Source organism: Anolis carolinensis, chromosome 1 (assembly GCF_035594765.1).
Source record: "Anolis carolinensis isolate JA03-04 chromosome 1, rAnoCar3.1.pri, whole genome shotgun sequence".
Taxonomy (NCBI): domain Eukaryota; kingdom Metazoa; phylum Chordata; class Lepidosauria; order Squamata; family Dactyloidae; genus Anolis; species Anolis carolinensis.
In genome coordinates this window covers 289,993,045-289,999,600 of record NC_085841.1, presented here as the reverse complement: position 1 = coordinate 289,999,600, position 6,556 = coordinate 289,993,045, and positions in this window count along the sequence as shown.

Below are 6,556 nucleotides of genomic sequence, written 5' to 3'. Positions count from 1 at the left end.
GAAGTATAATGCCTAGACCAGGGGTCCCCAAACTTTTGAAACCGAGGGCCGGTTCATGGTCCCTCAGGCTGTGGAGGGGCCGAATTATCATTTGAAAGAAAAATACGGACAAATTCCTATGCACACTGCACATGTCTTATTTGTAGTGCAAAAACAACAACAACAACAACAACAACGAAAGAAAAATACAATATTTAAAAATAAAAATAATTTTAACCAACATACATTTATCAGGATTTCAATGGGAAGTGTAGTCCTGCTTCTGGCCAATGAGATAGTCAAGTTAATTAGGATTCTTGTTCTTGTTGTTGTTGTTGTTGTTGTTGTGTGCCTTCAAGTCATTTCAGACTTTGGGCGAGCCAAAGTCTAAAATGTATTTATTTATTATTTATTTATTTGCTGCATTTATTTACTACATTTGTATCACACCCTTCTCACCCCAAAGGGGACTTATTTGTAGTGCAAAAACAACATCAACAACAACAACAATGAAAAAACAATACAATATTTAAAAATAAAAATAATTTTAACCAACATACATTTATCAGGATTTCAATGGGAAGTGTAGTCCTGCTTCTGGCCAATGAGATAGTCAAGTTAATTAGGATTCTTGTTCTTGTTGTTGTTGTTGTTGTTGTGTGCCTTCAAGTCATTTCAGACTTTGGGCGAGCCAAAGTCTAAAATGAATTTATTTATTATTTATTTATTTGCTGCATTTATTTACTACATTTGTATCACACCCTTCTCACCCCAAAGGGGACTTATTTGTAGTGCAAAAACAACATCAACAACAACAACAATGAAAAAACAATACAATATTTAAAAATAAAAATAACTTTAACCAACATACATTTATCAGGATTTCAATGAGAAGTGTGCTTCTGCTTCTGGCCAATGAGATAGTCAAGTTAATTAGGATTCTTGTTGTTGTTGTTGTTGTTGTGTGCCTTCAAGTCATTTCAGACTTTGGGCGAGCCTAAGTCTAAAATGTATTTATTTATCTATTTATTTATTTATTATTTACTACATTTGTATCACACCCTTCTCACCCCAAAGGGGACTCAGAGTGGCTTTCAAATTATATGTACATACAATATATTATATTATTAGCATAGCACAATATTAGCATTATATATTACTATATTGAACTATACCACTACACTATAATATTATTAGTAGTAATATATGTAATAAAGAATGTATAATTAATATTATTATATGGTATTATTATTAGTGTTATATTGTATTACATTATAATATTATTATCAATGTTATATGTATATACAATATATTATATTATAAAACTGAGGGCGGGGGCCAGGTAAATGACCTCGGAGGGCCGCATCCGGCCCCCGGGCCTTAGTTTGGGGACCCCTGGCCTAGACTGAGGAAAGTAACAATATTACTCTATTCTGATTTTGTCAGACCTCACCTGGAATATTGATAAGCTGGAAAACATTCAGAGGATGGTGAACAAAATGGTGAAAGATCTGGAAGCCAAGCCCTATGAAGATCAGTTTAAGGAAACTGGTATATTTAGCTTGGAGAAGAAAAGGTTAAGAGGGAACATGACAGTCATATTTAAATATTTGAAAGGATGTCATATTGAGGAGGAAGCAAGTTTGTTATCTTTTTTTCCTGCTCCTGTAGACATTAGGACACAGAACAATGCATTCAAACTACAAGAAAAGAGATTTCACCGAAATATTAGGAAGAATTTCCTGATGATAACAGCTGTTTGACGGTGACATACATTGCCTCATGGTGTGGTAGAGTCCCTTTCTCTGAAGATTTTTAGACAGAGGCTGGATGGCTATCTGTTTTGATTGTGCTTTTCATGCATAGAAGGGGGTTGGATAGGATTACCTTTGTGGTCTCTTCCAACTTTATGTTTCTATGAATATAGGATTCACTATTATCTAAAGTTTCTGGTATCTACTGGGTCATGAAACATATCCTCATGGATATAGGGGCTGTATTTTATTCCAATTTTCCCCCATATCTACTGTACAATCCTGTGTATTTTCTTCAAAAGTAGTTTGCATTGTGCCTATCAGTGCACACTACTCCTAAACACACTTACCATGACATAAATTTAAGCATAAGTGCCACAGTATTTAAGAAAATAAATGGTAGACAATTTTCCAATTTATCATAGCTCAAATCTCCACCCAAGGCACTCACCGCATTCTCCCAAATGGTAGGACCAGCACTTGTGCAATTAAATCATTCACAAGGTTTCACCAATTTATTCCAAAGAATAAATTATGTGTGGGAAAGTTTTCTATGTAGTTACATGGACACAAAAAATATTTATTTATTTATTTCTCACATTTATATCCCGTCCTTCTCACCCGAAGGGACTCAGGGCGGCTTACAGTAATGGCAGCAATTCGATGCCCATATAAAATCAATATCAAACAATGCATAAACAGTTAAAAACTATTAAAATACAATATACCTTACAATATATAAATTTCAAACATAAAATCAGATCCGTTCATCCTAGAGAAACCTCATGCTTTGTCCGTAGTTCAGTCCGTGTCATCCTTGCCATTTATTGATTGGGCACACAGCCATGTTTTTAGGGCTTTTCTTTAGCCCAGCAAGGTTGGAATTTGTCGCATATCTCTTGGGAGGGTGTTCCACAGCCGGGGAGCCACCACCGAGAAGGCCCTGTTCCTCCCCACCAGCCACGCCTCCAAGGCAGGCGGGACCGAGAACAGGGCCTCTCCAGATGATCTCAGGGATCTTGCTGGCTCATAGGAGGAGATACGTTTGGACAAGTAGATTGGGCCAGAATAAGAAAGAATGAAACAAAATCAGAAACACAATACACTGAACAAATAAGAATTAACAACAAAGGGTTATTTTATATACTGTTCACCATTTCAATACCATTCACAGTATCCTTGAGCAATTCAGACAAATAGAGAATAATTTCCAATCATGTGTTGGTGTCTATGGAATTGGAGTTGTGCAACATTCAATGGACACACAATTTTATCAAGCAAGAAGCTTATTAAAAGTGTAGTGGCAATGGGATTGACATTTCATCATTTCCTTTCTGAGTTACTGCTAAGATGACCAGTCTTTGTGATTATTACCCAGCTGTGTTGTCCAGCATTGCTCAAGAGAATTATTAACCATCATTAATTATTGGTCTTAACTGCTCTGGATCATGAGTGCTTTTTGGGTGCTCAAATAATCCTTACCTTAGGCATCAGTTTCAGCTGGCTTTGAGAAAGCATATTTTAAACAATCGGCTATCCAATAATGTATAAATAATAAAATAATTGGGATAAATGCTGAATGTACCATGTAGCCAGAGGGGTCCTTAGGTAATTTTCCCTAGTAGGCAAAGATAATTTTTGGTGCCCCACCCCCCGCAGCATGGGGGGCAGGGCCACGGGGGGCAGGTCCACGCGGGGACAGAGCCGTGTGGTGCAGGGGGCGGGGCCAGGCCGTGCGGGCCACAGTGGGATGGCCCAGCCAGCCAAAAGAATGGAAGGGTGCACATATGCATTCTCCCATGGAATCACAGAGCCAGGCAGAAAAGGGGTTGGATTGGGTGGACCATGAGGAAGGAGGGTGCACCCACACATTCCCTCCCTCACTTACTCAGGCAGGATTGTGGAAAGGGGATGGAATGGAGGAGCACAAGGAGGGTTGGTACGCGTGTTTTTCCCTGGCTTCTTCACTTCCACTTCCTTGAGTGGACAGGAAGAAAGGGAATAGGATGGGAAGCCTGAGAACAGAGTGTACATTCCATCACATACTTGCTTGCTCAGACAGGTGAGAGAGAAAGGGAGGCCTGGGCTGGGCCTTCCCGTCGCCCCGCCCCCCCCCCCCCCCTGGAAAAGCCCGGAAAGGAGGAGAAGGAGGCAGAGGGTGGTGCCATCCTCCCGGAGCCTCAACGGCACCCCCTGGACGATGGTGCCACAGGCAAATGCTTCCCTTGCCTGGCGATTGGACCACCTCTGCATGTAATAATAATAATAATAATAATAATAATAATAATAATAATAATAATAATCTTTATTTATAACCCGCCACCATCTCCCCAACGGGGACTCGGGCGGCTTACATGGGGCCATGCCCAGAACAATATAATATAACAAAATATAATAGAACAACAAAGTTCTATAGTAAAGTCAGACCATCCTATCATCCCTTTCAAATCTGGTGAAAACTCATCCAAGTGTTTTCATGTGATGAGCGAAATTACAGAAACATACCTCTTATTTATGTAAATGTATCTTTATGCACTACATGTCCATGTAAATCTTGCAGCTGCATCTGTTCAGTACATGGTACATTCTAATCTGGGACAACTGGCAAGTTATGGACCATGCTTGGACTGTCATTTATTAATATATATTTACAGATCTAGACCTTTGGGTGGATTCTCACAGAGAAAATTGCAGAAAATTATCATTAAGAGAATCCAATCAGCTATGAGATCAAAGCACTAGAACTCAGAATCCATAAATGAACAGAAAATAATAGTGAAAAGATGCAAAATAAGTCAAAATTGTTCCACCAAAGCACACTTAAAAACACATTGTGATGCTTTCTAGTTTCCCTATACATTTTATTATTCAAATTATAATTGTAACACTGGTTATCTTGGGTTGGCGGTTGCAGTCAAAACACCAAGAATGCCAGCCCAAGTTAACTCATGCCTAAAACTCTTTAAAACATGTGTCCAAGGCCAGCAATCAGTTGCTGCTAGAACAGCAAATCCATTCTTGGTTTAATAGCTGGCTTCTTTCACAGTTACTCTAAGATGTGCAGAAGCTTTCCTAGTACTGCACCATATTTCTGAGAAGTTCAGCACTGGGAAAGGCTTCTATACATCCAGGAACAGTTGTAGGTGGTGGCAAAATCACAGGTGAATTCACTACTGTTCCAAACATGGAAACTTCCCAGACTTGGACAATGATTACTGAAAAGTGTGAACTTGGATAGTTTTATAAAGGGGGTGGTGGCAAAAAGTAACTTGAATTGGCCAACCGTGCACATTTTAACAGACAAAACTTTAGCCATTTTCAAATAACAAGATGGTCTAAATCTTCATGTTGGGTTATTATTATCTTATTTAATTATATCCCACCTTTTCTCAATTATTAGAAGACAATATATATGGTTTGGCACAACTTCTGTTTAGGCACTTCTGTTTAGTGGGAGGAAGATAAAGTGAAGGTGTGGGGGCAGTTTGTCATCTGTACCACTTCACATACGTTGCCCTAATGACTGACACAAAGCAGATGCAAGCTGCATGGATGTTATGCAGGGTGACCTTGGCAGGTTGGATGTGCAAAACAGCTGCACCGACCTGTTGTAAATAATTGGTGCTGACAAGCATTTCATCTCTCCTGAACTGGATGAGTGACCAACCTGGTGGAGGGGTTTATGGTATAAATGGCCCACCCATGTTGTGGAACTGGCAAACATGAACTCTCCTGTATCATTCTGCCTTTTGCCCATCAAGATGAACATGGCCAGAAACATCACAGAAAGAGGCATAGCTGTTGGGCTTCTACTTGAGACAAAATGTGTTTCAAAATATATTTCTACTCCATTCTATTATTTTATGATATCCCTCCTCTCTGCTTCTAAATGGGAGTAATGTAACACACTTTCCCTTAAAGGAGAATGAGGAAAGATAACAATGACCATGGGTTACTAGGGTAAAAAAGACACGGCCACATTATCAAATGGTGGTTTATATGCCCACTCATGCACCATAATCAGAACTCTCACGACATTAATGATAGAAAAACTTGTCAATGGAAACAGCTGACATATATATGTGTGTGTATCTCCTGCTGTATAGCCACATCTGTGCTTCAGTACTGTTGTGTTTTGTTATTGTTTTGTACCTCCAGCTTATGGTGACTCTCATCATAGATTTTCCTTGACTGATGAGAGCAACAAGCTGTATGAATGTTACGCCTGGCATCCCTAGCAAGTTGGATATGTAAAACAGCTGCACTGTCCTGTTGTAAATATTATAATTCTAAATACTTATTCAGCAGATATTTGACCTTGTCTTTTTCTTAAACTAGAAGAGTGTGTTTTGTCAAGAGCTCTTTACAGATTTTCATAACTAAGTGGAGATAGAAACTTCATCTGCTGGAGTCTAGTCTAACACTCAAATCACTATACCATGCTGGATCTCACTACTATGGGCACAATTATACTTCGCAGATAAAATATTGTTGTGAGGTGCAATATGCAGCAGAAATGAAGCACACTTTATATTATAGTAGGCACAGATGAATATATATAGTAACAGCTGAAACAAATTACAGCAGAAATATCTCTGTTGATGAAAAATCCATCATAATTTCTTTCTAGGCTTTCTAAAGTAGTAAATTAATCTTTTTACTATGTTCCCAGATGTACAACTGAATTACAAAAAGAATCATGCCCAGCCATTCAAGAAGACTCTTATTAATTAAGATTTTTAAAACGTATGCCCAAACCAGCATTTTTGTTAATATAAAAAGAGGGTTAACAGGTAATTTCTAGGAAGGTTTCCAAAAAACCC